Source organism: Nycticebus coucang, chromosome 9 (assembly GCF_027406575.1).
Source record: "Nycticebus coucang isolate mNycCou1 chromosome 9, mNycCou1.pri, whole genome shotgun sequence".
NCBI classification, from domain to species: Eukaryota; Metazoa; Chordata; class Mammalia; order Primates; family Lorisidae; genus Nycticebus; species Nycticebus coucang.
The window spans coordinates 125,679,548-125,693,162 of NC_069788.1; the positions used below are offsets into that span (position 1 = coordinate 125,679,548).

At 38.8% G+C, this 13,615-nt stretch overlaps 1 non-coding gene across 1 annotated transcript; it reads left to right on the forward strand.

The window, feature by feature from the left end:
• The first annotated feature begins 10,085 nt into the window (after window positions 1-10,085).
• LOC128595067 (U6 spliceosomal RNA) lies at window positions 10,086-10,192 on the forward strand. The gene has a single exon (XR_008382756.1). It is a non-coding gene; the product is annotated as a U6 spliceosomal RNA (small nuclear RNA).
• The last annotated feature ends 3,423 nt before the right edge of the window (window positions 10,193-13,615 follow it).

The window sequence follows — 13,615 nt, forward strand, 5'->3', positions numbered from 1 at the left end:
AACAGAGTTTGTTTGTGATTTTTTTTTTTTTTTTGGTTATGCTCTCTTGTTTTGATAGACAAAATATGTCACAGAAACCCACTAAAGAAGCAGGCGTGGTCCATAGATATTGAGTATCAACAGAGTCATGGGCTTGCGTTTATTTTATCCCGACTTTCTCCTACTGTTTCAACCAAAAAAAAAAAAAAGGAAGTAGCAAAGGCCTGGATGAAGGCTTTCTCTAATTAAAGGAAATTCTGTAAACACTGGATATTCACCAAGAAATAGGTTGCTTCCAGTAAACCTTTCTCTGTGGTAAACAATTGGAGGAAATCAAACAATACTATTATCAAGAAATATTTTTGGGTGTCCTGGTAGTTGGTATTGGGTAAATACAACCTCAGTCAGCTTTAGGTTCCTAATGAAGATACTCTAATAAAAGCAAAAAACATTTTATATTAGACCATATCTTCTTAAATTCGATTACACATTTGGATCAATTTGGTCTGTTAACCATGGTGTGCACACATGGTAAATAAATACATTTATTTTTAAGTGTGAAAATTTTTATTGAAACTCTAATTTATCTAAAGATGTGTGATCATCAATCCAGTAAGTCTCCAGAGCACAAGTACTTTTTAAAAACTTGACTGAAACACGATCTCACGTTTATTATTTTGACAAGCACACTGGGGGCCTGTGATATATTAGGGCATTATCAGGTATTGATTATGTCTACTGACTCATGCTCAGAACTGGAAGCTAAGTTTTTTTTTTTTCATTTAAAAGAATCAAATAGTTGTAACATACATTTGATTTAAAAGTTTATATATCCACTCTCTTCCCTATACAAAGTAAACCTGAATACATCTGTCAGATGCTCCGGGTTGTGAATACATGTTGGTCATTCATAGTGGTACTCCTCGGGAAAGCAGTAGAAGTTATTTGCATGAACTGACAAAACCATATGACTCTTAATGTTCAAATCTGATTTGCTTCTAAAAAATAAAATCAGAAGGCAAGTGAGTATACAATGTATTATTATGTGTTCAAAAAATAATTGTTTTTTTTTTTTTTTTTTTAGAGACAGAGTCTCACTTTGTCACCCTAAGTAGAGTGCTGTGGCATCATACGTCATAGGTGACAGCAACCTCCAATTCCTGGACTCAAGAGATGCTCTTGCCTCAGCCTCCAAAGTAACTGGGACTACAGGCGCCTGTCATAATGCCCAGCTAGTTTTTAGAGACAGGGTCTCCCTCTTGCTCAGGCTGGTCTTAAACTCCTGACCTCAAGAAATCCACCCATCTCAGCCTTCCAGCCTACAATTTGTTTTTAAAACACTCCTTTCTTGAGCTGGGCATGGTGGCACATGTATATAGTCCCAGCTACTCAGGAAGCTGAGGCAGGAAGATGTCTGGAGCCCAGGAGTTTGATGCCAAGTGAGACCTCCATCTCTAAAAGGAAAAAGTAATAATGATGAAAAACTCTTTCTGGGTTAAAAATAGTTACTATTTATTTTGTTTTTGGCCATTTTAGCTTCAACTGGTTGGTTATCCTGGAAGTTGATGGATTGTTTTCCTTTAAATTTAGGATTGCCCAAGTAACAACTTATACTCAAACACATTCTTTCTGGTAAAGATGCTCACTTCCCTCTCTTTTACTTATTTATTTATTTATTTTGAGACTCTGTTGCCCTGGGTAGAGTGCCATGGCATCATCATAGCTCGCAGCAACCTCAGTCTCTTGGGCTCAATTGATTCTGCTCCCTCAGCCTTCCAAGTAGCTGGGACTACAGAAGGTTAGGTTTTTCTTAAATCCTAAAAATCTCTAAAAATTATTCCTTACTTTCCAATATGTTCTTTTTAATTTCTTTCACAGCTAAGAAGATATGAGAGCCCCTTTGTTCTGGAGCTGCTGATTCTAGTATTCAAGGTGTTTGTTACAGGGACTGCACTTAACGATTTTAAAGTGCCATAAATTCTTCAAACTAAGCCCCTGTAGTCCTCATACCACCTTATAGGCTTAGATTGTTCGATCTTAAGAATGACAAAAAAAGTTTCCATGAGATTAAGTAGCTATTCATATTATAAATATGAATTTATTAAATTTGACTGGCAAAGAGATCTATTGCAAGTAAAGAAGGTGAAAACATAGGCTTAAAATATTCAGGGCTGAGAATAGAACATTTAATTTCTGATTCTCTCTGCAGGTGGGGTATGAAATCGAATGCTAGTGTTGCTGATGCCAGAATGCTTGCCTATTTTTATACTTCCATAAGAGATGTGGGTAATGAAAAGGAATACTTATTGAAATACAACAGGGTTTACGTAAAAATCCATCAGGCTTAAGAAGGGCAATATTTGCTGTATGGAAGAAAGTGGGTCTCTCAATGCCCAAAAGGTATATGAGAAAGATGGTGAAATGAAACAGAGATGAGAGTCCAGACGCTCCATCAGCAGCCTTACCCAGTGACAGACCCAGAGGCAACTCCAAAGCCACCAGGGCAACTGCCTGTTCAGTTTGCCAAAGAGCCAGATGCTGTTGCTTGGAAGAATCTCTTCCACAGCTTGATGTCTGGGTCCTGTGATTGCCATCCAAAGAACAGTGGTGGGGCATGCTGGGATGAATGCAATCCCAGCATCCCACCAGAGTGTTTTCTTTTTAAAAAAGGAGTCATTTTAAATTAAATAAGTTTTAAAACTTACGTATCGTCTTTGAAAATTTAAAAAGGAAATTAGAGGATAATAGTACAAATCAAGGTACAAATCAATAGTACAAATCTATATTTGAAAAAATTCTTCTGCAAACTCAATTTTGCTTATGGGTCATATTTAATTATCTTATGAGGACTGGGACCTTTCAATGAGATGGTCTTTTGACCATCTATCATTCACAAGAATGAAATAAAAATCAACACAGTCTAGAAGAATGATGATAAATGATATTTATTATTTAAGTTATAACTTTCATTATTTATAGTCAATGTAGGTTTTGGAATAAGATTTTGATTGTGGGTGACAGTGAATTAAATTTAAATTTAAAAAAATAAGAAAAATGATTAATGACATTTAAGGGGGAAAATCATGCCTAACAGCGTCTCTGATAAGTCATTAACATCTCTTCTTAAATATTATCAATATTGTTACATGAAGCCACATCCTTGGTTTTCAAAATGTGTGTTAATATTTGCTGTGTTGTAGCTAAGTGAGTAATAGCTGCTATATGATTTGGAGTCATTCAGACTACTTCAACAAATGAATGTAATTTGATCCCAGTGTAAAACCAAAATCTTTGCTCTTTTTATGTAATCTTTTATATTTTGTAATTTTAGGAATTTTTCCCCCCATCATAAGCACCTGAGTACCTTAGTAAATCTATAATTTCTTTAATCATTGTGATCAATTTAATCATGGAATGATTAATGCAGCCAGGGCAATAGGTAACAGTTAAAAGGATAATCAAAATATTTGGATAATAACTTCATAATAACTTACTATAGAATGATGTTTCTCAACCCAGGGTCATTTTGCCCTCCCAGGAGACTTTTGGCAGTGTCTGGAGACATTTTTAGTTGTCACAACTGTCATCTACTGAGTAGAGACCAGGAAAGGCACCAAACATCCTGTGTTGTAGAAAACAGCTCCCACAAGGAAGAATTATTTGGCCCCAGATGTCAGTAATGCCAAGGATGAAAAGTCCTGGTATAGAGAAATGAATAACATGTATAATGACATTGACACTTTTAAATGTTTAGAGATTACCAAAAATATAATTAACTAGATGGAAAGTAAAAAAAAAAACAAAAAACAGGGCGGCGCCTGTGGCTCAGTGAGTAGGGCGCTGGCCCCATATGCTGAGGGTGGCGGGTTCAAACCCAGCCCCGGCCAAACTGCAACAAAAAAATAGCTGGGCGTTGTGGCGGGCGCCTGTAGTCCCAGCTGCTTGGGAGGCTGAGGCAAGAGAATCGCGTAAGCCCAAGAGTTAGAGGTTGTTGTGAGCCGTGTGACGCCACGGCACTCTACCTGAGGGCGGTACAGTGAGACTCTGTCTCTACAAAAAAAAACAAAAAACAAACAAAACTAGTTGCTCAAACATTTTCAAATCGCTTCATATTTGGGAGCATACGGACAGGGCATAAAGCATAATATTATGGTATTCCTCATTCTCACTTCAATTATTATGTAAGCACATCTTGGTGAAATCAACAGGAACTTGAGTTACTGTGCTTCAGTTTCCAAAACAGGATATTAATTCAGTGGGAAAAAAATATATATTAAAGAGTTTTTAGTTTTTAACTTTTTTTCAATTCTAAAGGTTCTTTCCCCCCACATTGGAAAATGAAAGGAATCTTTAATCTTAACATCTTAAGTTTTTGGTTTCTTCAAACTCAAACTTGTGCATATGACATTTCTTAATATAGGACAAAATACCGTTCAAAAAATATTTCATTTTAGTCACATTTTCATGATGTTCATTCCTCCATTGAGTGAAATTTGTAGTAGTTTTCGAAGTTTTTCTGTCAATACCAGTTTCCTGTCCCCCCTTTTGAGTGTGCAATCATTGGAGTATTTTGTTCCCTTTTTCCTTTCCTTCCTTTTTTTATAGTACAATGTGTAGTTGTACTAAATGAAAAGTCTTTCCCTATGGAGAGACTTGCTTGACCCACACACCATCATCTCGCCTCATCTGTTTGTATCTCAGGTGCTGCTATTCTTTAACCCTATGTATTACTTTGTCTACTGGTAATTTTTTCTTAACCCAAATGTTTATGCTGCAGGGCTGAACTTGTTGAACAGGTAATACTTTTGCCTCTGTTGAGACCAGAAATGAAGAGACCATTACCAGGAAAGACGAGGGTGGGGGGTACAGTCATGGTTACCAGGGGGGCTGCGCGGGGAGCACAGGCACAGGGCGTGAAGCCCCGTGTGGACAAATTACAGAAGCAAGGGGACAAATGGAAGTCAGTGGGATAAAGGACAGCCTTTAAACAATAAATTGAGCAACAATAAGTTTGTGCTAGCATTTGGGCCAAGTATGTTTGTATCCCTCTAAAATCCGTATGTTAAAATCCTAACCCCTAATGTGATGGTATTAAGAGGTGGGGACCCAGAGACCCCCACCTTGTAATTAGATCATCATTTACACCTCTTAATTAGGTCATGAGTGGGGAGTCTTCATGAATGGGATTAGTGCCCTAATACTACATGAAAGAGGTTCTAGAGAGACCCTGGCTCTTTCCATCTCTCTTGTGAGAGGAAGAGAGAGGAGGTGCCCTCTACAAGTCAGAAACAGCCTCTCACCAGACAGTGGATCTGCCCTGATCTGGCTTCCCCAGCATCCAGAATGGTAACAAATAAATTGCTACTGTTTTTGAGATACCCAGTTCATGGTATATCGTTATAGCCACACATGTGGACTAGGATAGGCAGTTACATAAGACAAAACTTTTTTTTTCCTGAGAAAGTCTTACTTTGTCGCCCTCAGTAGAGTTTTGTGGTGTCACAGCTCACAGCAACCTCAAACTCTTGGGCTCAAGCAATTCTCTTGCCTCAGCCTCTCAAGTAGCTGGAACTACTAGGCACCCAGCACATTACCCAGCTATTTTTAGAGATGAGGTCTCACTCTGGCTCAGGCTGGTCTGGAACCTGTGAGCTCAGGGCAATCCACCTGCCTTGGCCTCCCAGAGTTCTGGGATTACAGGCCTGAGCCACTGCACCCCGCCCCATAAGACAAAACTTTTTCTTTATTTAAACTATTGATCTTTGGTCTCCTCCTTAGCTTCACATTACCTCTTGCTAAGGAAGCAGAGGAAAGATTTAAAGTGACCCATAACTTTCAGTATTAACTTTTCTGGCATTTTTTTTTTTTTTTTAATAACAATAGAGGCAGTCTTGCCTAGGTTGGAGTAGAGCAGCTACTCACAGGTGTGAGCCCTCTACTGACCAGCACTGGAGTTGTGATCTACTCTGTTTCCAAGCTGAGCTTAGGCAACCTTGGGGGTCCCCAGCATTCCAGGAGATCACCATATTGATGCCAAACTTAGTGCAGACACCTGATCAGCATAACACACTACAGTTTACAACTCCTGGGCTAAGTGATCCTCCTGCCTCAGCCTCCCAGGCCCAGGCCTAAGTCACTAAGTCATTTGCCTTTTCCAGGTTTTTAAAATGGGGACTAGTTTTCAAGCTCCCTCAAGTTCTGTCTTGCACAGTTGATAATGGCAATTTTATGGGACACCCCACCCTTGATATAAAACAAAACTTTCACCGAACAGTTTCTAGAGCAGACCCTATCTCCTTCACAGAATAGGTCTCATTCTTGAGTAATGAATAAGTGGCACATTCAAATAGTAAGAGGCCTGTCTGGGGATGCTCCTTATTAATACTTCATTTCATTTCATTTTTACATATTCTGAACAATAGGATTTAGAAGAAGCCCATCCTCTCATGCCCACCAAGTTCAGGCACGTAAAAGGGAACATAGAGTGGGCTTTTTGTTTGTTTGTTTTTGTTTCTTAGCAAATACCATATTAGGAGTGCATAAAGTAGGAGTTTATTAAGGATGTAAAAGGTTCAGTTGAAAGAGAAATGAAAAATAATGTGAAATTAATATATGTCCAGCTAGTAAAAAATAATATGAAGGTGCAATAGAAGTGTGGACCTTTTCCCCAGCAATGAACGGTCAAACCCTTTAGTCAGTAAGGCTATAGAATTATTTCTTCTGGTTCTGTTTTGGGTTTTCTTCCTCACCATCTGCTAGGTCTTGTCCTGGCCATATCTAAAGTTGGCCATGGTAATCTGGACACTTTTTGAATCAGGGTTGATTTAGGAATTATAGAGAAATCCAGTCTCTGGGTATTACTCAGAGTTTGAAAGTTAATGTCAAGTGTCTTCATCAACTTTATATCCACATCCCTAGCTATTTCTGTTCTTATTTATTACGCAAATGTCAGAGATGGCTGCTTAGTTAGTTCTGTGGCTGTCTATAAATTTCTATGATACTAATCTGCTCAGAGGATGCGGTCTACACATCCACCCAAATGTTGATAAGAGAATGGCAGCTGCCAGGGGCACCAGCTAGAGGAGTTTGCTTTTCTTCCAATCATGTATATGTTCTCAACTTATAAAACTACTTCTTTTTATATTCTTACACGCACTTTTATAATTTTCTTTTTATTGTTTGGGATTCATTGAGGGTATAAAGAATCAGGTTATACTGATTGCATTTGGTAGATAAAGTCCTTCTTATAATTGTGTCTACCCCCAAGAAGTGTGCCAGACTCCCTGGCCCCCCATCCCCTCCTTCTTCCCCTCTCCCTGCTCCCTCAAGAACTATGTGCCTTTTTACTGGAGTTTTGCATTTTACACAAGGCCCATTTGTATGTGGTTTCTATACATAATGCCTTTAGAAAGAAAGAGAAAGAAAGAGAGAGAGAGAGAAAGAAGAAAGAAAGAAAGAAAGAAAGAAAGAAAGAAAGAAAGAAAGAAAGAAAGAAAGAAAGAAAGAAAGAAAGAAAGAAAGAAAGAAAGAAAGAAAGAAAGAAAGAAAGACATTCCTAGACCAGGAAACAGTCTAGTACTCTCAGGACTGTGGTTTTGTTTGTGACAGGATCTTGCTCTGTCAACTCTACTGGAGTACAGTGGCATCATCATAGCTCACTGCAGCCTCTAACTCCTGGGCTCAAAGGATCCTCCTGCCTAAGCCAGGCCAGCCTAATTTTTTTTTTTTTTTCAGTAGAGATGAGATCTCGCTGTTCTTGCCCAGACTGGTCTCAAACTCCTGGCCGCACATAATCTTCCCACCTTGGCTCTCAAAGTGCTGAGAGTACAGGCTTGAGCCACCATGCCTGCTCAGCCAGGACTGAGTATTGATAAGAGTATATGACGTAGGCCATGTGTGGTGGTTCACCACTGTGATCCCAGCACTCTGGGAAGCTGTGGAGGGAGAATCCCTCGAGCTCAAGAGTTTGAGAACAGCCTGAGCAAAAGCAAGAGCCTGTCTGTACTAAAAATAGAAAAATTAGCTGGGCATTTTGGAGGGTGGAGCGCCTATTGTCCCAGCTACTTAGAAGACTGAGGCAGAAGGATCATTTGAACCCAGGAGTGTGTGGTTGCTATGAGGTAGGCTGATGTCATGGCACTCTAGCCTGGGGCAACAGAGTGAAAAAGAAGAAGAAAAAGGAGGAAAAGGAGAGGGGAGGGGAGGGGAGGGGAGGGGTAGGGAGGGGAGAGGAGAGGGGAGGGGAGGGGAGGGGAGGGGAGGAGAGGAGTACAGTACCCACCTTGGTCACAGTTCTCTAAAATACAAAGGGTATGAAAACCCCAAAGTAAAAAGAAAAGGCTATTATGATAGAAATGTTTTATGGACGTCTCCACAAGCCTAGCACATTAGTAAGGGGCAGCTTATTAAACTTGAAGAATGGATAAATTCATGGTCCCATTAACGTCTTAGGAAGCACGTATGTTTTTTACAAGAGGAACTTTGGTAGTAGTTCTCCATGGCTAGAGAGGTCAAAGATGATGAGAGAACTTACCATAGGAGCTATTTAAGCTGGACACATAGATTCACACCCCCAACTTAACCATTCCAGTGGTGAAACACAGGAATATCATTGTTGGCAAATTTATTGTGGAATCTCTGTTTGCAGATCATTAAGAAGGCATGTGTAAGCTCTGGCTAAGTACCTACCCCCCAGAGGTGCGCCACATACCCTGACCCCCACCCCCTCCTTCTCCTCCCCTCCCTGCTCCCTCATTTATACCTGCCTGAAGATAATCAAACAATTTCTTACAGTCCCTTCCAGATCTTATTCTACGGTGCAAATATAATTTTAAAATTATTTTTTATGAATAGCTGAGGGAAATATTTATTCCTAACCAGTACATCCTGGGAAGGCCTTCTCATGTTTTGAGGCAGTAAGGAGTTGATGTTGGGAAGATTTACTAGCCTTGAAATTCTCCCTTGAGAAAGCTCAGAGTCCCAGAATGCATAGTTCTTGAATATTTATTAGTATGTGCTTTAAAATATTTTTTCTTGTTCCTTACTTTCTTAGCATTATTTGTAATTTATTTACAAACTTTTCCTACATGCCATAGGTTACATTTTATCCTTTAAGCCAAAGACAAACATTAAAAAACTAAACCATTTATTACATCCAGAACTCTTTTTAAAAATGAATTTTGGCCGGCTGTGCAAAAATGGAAGGATCTCTGGAGGGTAGGTAGGAGTTGAAGAGTAGCCTAGGCATATAGTGAGAGCTGGACTGAAAATAACAAAACCAAAACCAAAAAACATTAATTTATTGTTTGAATTATCTTGAACTCCTAGCCTCAAGGGATCCTCCCACCTCTGCTTTTCCCAAAGTGCTAAGATTACAGGCATGAGCCACCACGCCTGGCTGGTTTGAATTATCATACAGTAAAATTGACTTTTTTGGGTGTACAGTTCTGTGAAATTTTAACATACATATAGATTAATGTAACCACCACTGCAATTTGGATACACCAAACTCTTTTAATGTAAAATACCCTCCATGTTTTAACAACTTGCCACTGAAATCCATTCTTTAATGTAAGTGGCCAATGAGCAAAACACACAGTGGAATATATTTACTAGAAAAACGTAAAGTGGTAAGTATCTATGCACAATATAGTGCTTTGCTCAGGATGTTCTTAAAAGAGCCAAGTTGCTGAGGCACACCCATTGAGTCCAAAGGAATTTTATGCAATTCTTTAGTATCACAAGGGCTGTCATTGTTAACAGGCAATGGTGTGTGTACATAGACATATCAATATGAATATCAATTCTCCATACTTTTATGGTGAGTCTCATAAGGTTTTTAACTTTTTTTTCATTTTTCCCAAGATCTAATTTAAATTATGACATGGATTTACAGTCAGATTGTTATTGGTTTAAACAGAGTACTTTCACTTTTATCCTTGATACAGAATCTACCCTGATTGTTTTGTTTAACTCTTTCTCTAAAAGTTGCTTAAGACAGAATGCAGAAAATATGACTTCTGTCATAAGCCATCAAAACAAAGCAGGCTCTTTACCACACCAGACTGATGTATCCTAAAAACTCTGCACTCAAGATGAAAGAAGCAGTGCTCAATTCAGCAGCACATACACTAAAATTGGAACAATACCGAGAAAATTAGCATAGCCCCTGCCCAGGGATGACACACAGATGCGTGAAGCATTCCATATTTGTGAACAAATGATGCTGGGGGTAATTTATCAGAAACAAAACAGAAAGAAATAAGATTCTACTCATATTTTAATGGCTGACTTAGATACCATAAAAAGTTTTATAAGAGGAATTAATATTACTATGCAGAGCCTTTTTGAGAGGCCGCAATGAGTCAGATTATTTACGAGGTCAAATTTGCCTACCTGTTTGTAGATAGATGGTACATTAACAATTTGCTATAACCCAAGTTTGTACATATCCAGAGAAATAATAATGTTGATAAGATGGCATTGATTTTTGATTATGTTGTTTCTATAGACAGATGAAAAAATGTGTTTGTAATTTTTAAATAGCCAAGTTGAAAAAGCCAAGGATTTGTACTGCAATAATTACAGTCAACGCACAGAATTGTATTCTGTTAAACACATCCCTTTCTTTCCATCTTTTCTCCAGAGAAAGAGGTTATTATAAAACAGTAAACATAATAGAGTTGAAAAATACTTGGAAGTTTAGTACCTAGTGTCAGAGAAGATACCACAGTAGTCTTGTAATGAGGTTAGATTGTACGTATTCCAATTTTAATCATTTGCTTTCAAAGCTATTATTTCACTCTTACTGATAAACTCTCTTCGGTTTTTTTTTTAAAAATTACCATTAACATTCACTCACTTTCTGCAGGTTTTGAACAATTTTTTTAATCCAACAAGCTATTTTACCTTACACAATAGATGTGGTCTTAGCCAATAATCTTTATTGTTAACAGCATCCAATGGCTTTTTAACAATTATATGACATCCATTGTGTTCCATTTTCTTTCTGTGGCACTAATGCCCTCTAAAGCATTCCAACTAGTAAGGTACACACGATATCGCTTTCATAAAGCTGTGCTGGCTGTCTCTAATTCAATTATTCAACTCAGAGACTTCCTTCAAGGCTGCAAAACTGTCCTGATACTTCCCTGTTTCTGATGTTAACTTGAGCTCTTTGTGGTTGCTTGGATTGTAAAATGTTTCTTTCTCTATTTCGCTGGTTTTCACTTGTCATGAAGAAATGGCGTCAGATTTTTTTTAATCCTTAAGAATGACCATAGAAGTTATAGGTAGTTGTCGTTTGTATAAGTATAAAGAAGAACATCTTAGAGGTAAAAAAGAATACATGTGAGCATCTCTACTCGTGAAGAAACCGTACCACTCATGCTGGTGCTCACCACATCCTTATTTCTAGGAGTAAGTCTTATTTGTGCCACTGATTATTTACTTAGTATCTCTAGAGAGTTGGCAGGCTAAGTGAACTCCAAATACACTTAAAATGCAATAAAGATCAGAAACTGTAGTAGTCCACTTTACCCATGGGAGAGACGTTCTCAGACCCCCAGTGGATACCTGAAATCTTGGATAACACGTGTCTTCTCCTTACGTACATACCTATAGTAAAGTTTAATTTATAAATTAGGAACATTAAGGAATTAAAAACAGCTAGTAGTCAAATGGAATGATTACAATATACTGTAATAAAAGTTATATAAATGGGATCTCTCTTTTTCCTTCTGAATTTTGCATTTAAGATTTTCGGGCCTTGTTGGATCTTGAGTAACTGGAACACATAAAGGGGGAACCACTGCAGAGAAGGTTAAACTCCTCCATATTTTATGGCATTTACCTTTTGGAAAGTCACCTGGCTTTACTCCACAATTTTATCCTGGGAAAAAGTAGAAATAATATTGAATACATTATGAGGAAAGAGAAAAAAGAATGTAGTTCTTTGCTACTAATTAATCATAACGCATTTCTTTTCTTATAAAATAAAAGTTTGGAGTTAGTTGTGATAGTTTTCTTCTCTTTCTCTCTGAATTTTTAGCTTTAGAAAACACAGATGCCAGAATATCTCCCACTGACATAGTTCTACAGTGACTGAAGTGATGAATCATTTGGTTGAAATGATTTTGCCTTTTTTTATCCTCAAGGTGAATGGTTGTAACTCTCAATTGGACTACAACATTGCTAAGATTTAGAACAGTATAACCTGGCAATCTCACCACAATCAACCTGCTGTTCACAGACCTAGCAAAGTACCCAACAGTAGTTCTTCATGAAATATTGGCTGTAAATTCACTACCTGTAACGTCATTCCTGGTGAGCAATAACAGTTATGCCAAAAGGATGCCAATCAGATGGTGCTGGAAAAGCAAGCAGATTCAAAGAGTGTGTATTCTGTGGTCAACAGCATCCTCTGACTCTAAAGGACAAGGCAAAAGGGCCTGAGTGTCGTAAGGAAGCCCACGGAGGAAGGACGGCCAGAAGGGCCAGTCTCCGCCTTTTAGAACGATTCCTGCTCAGGGAGTCACCTCAGCTGCCCTTGAGGTTCTCTGTGCACATCTGTCTTTTCTCCTCAGCTTCACTGAGCTAATGCACTTGTTTCCTTACCCACGTGTGATTTGCATATGTCAGGTGCCACATTGGACATTCAGTAGAACAAGGAGTAGAAAATCAAGTGAAAAGGCTGGGACTTTCTTTTTTTTTTTTTTTTTGGCCGGGGCTGGGTTTGAACCCACCACCTCCGGCATATGGGACTGGCGCCCTACTCCTTGAGCCACAGGCGCCGCCCAAGGCTGGGACTTTCTGAAGGTCTATTTAATTTTTATCACTCAGATTGAGGTATGAAAAAATAGGTCTAGATTGCCAGATGTGGTCGTGCACGTCTGTAGTTCTAGCCGCTCTGGGAGGCTGAGGCAGGAGGATCACGTAAGCCTGGAGTTGGAGGTTGCAGTGAACTAAAATGATACCACTGCACTCTAACCTGGGCAACAGAGGGAGACTCTGTCTCACACACACGAGAAAAACGTTCAGAAAAAGGATTGAATGTGGGGAGGGTCAGAGTCTGGAATGACTGGGCCATCAGTACAGAAACTCCTTAAACAATAAGTGAAAAAGAGAAAAAGGAGAAAAGAATAGAAATTTCAGTTCAACTAACCCAATTTATCTGAGTCCAACCAATTTGTTTCCTGGAAGAATAAGTGAGGTTTATCACATGAACTGTTTGGTATAGATTAACGTTATAAATACAGATTTAGGTGAAGCACTTTAAGAGCAAGACTGTGGTAAGTGCTATATGTGTTCCTATGAAAATACCAGGTGAAGAGGAACCTTGAAGAACCATGTAGTGTAGAGATTACTTTTTCTTCTGTGATTATAAAATGCTAATTTGGGCTTGATAGTCCTTCCTTGATTTTATTCCTTCCTTCACCAAATGCTTACTAAGCACCCAGTGGGGCCGCATCAAGGCGCAGCCCATGGGCTCCACAGTAGCTGCCTGCACTTGGTAGTGTCCTGGTGCTCAAGCACAGGAGATGTTTAATGAAGGGACTGCTTATAGACATGTTGGCAAGGGTTCTGGAAACTACAAGGGATGGTGAGATACACGGGACCGGCAATATCTGGGTGACAT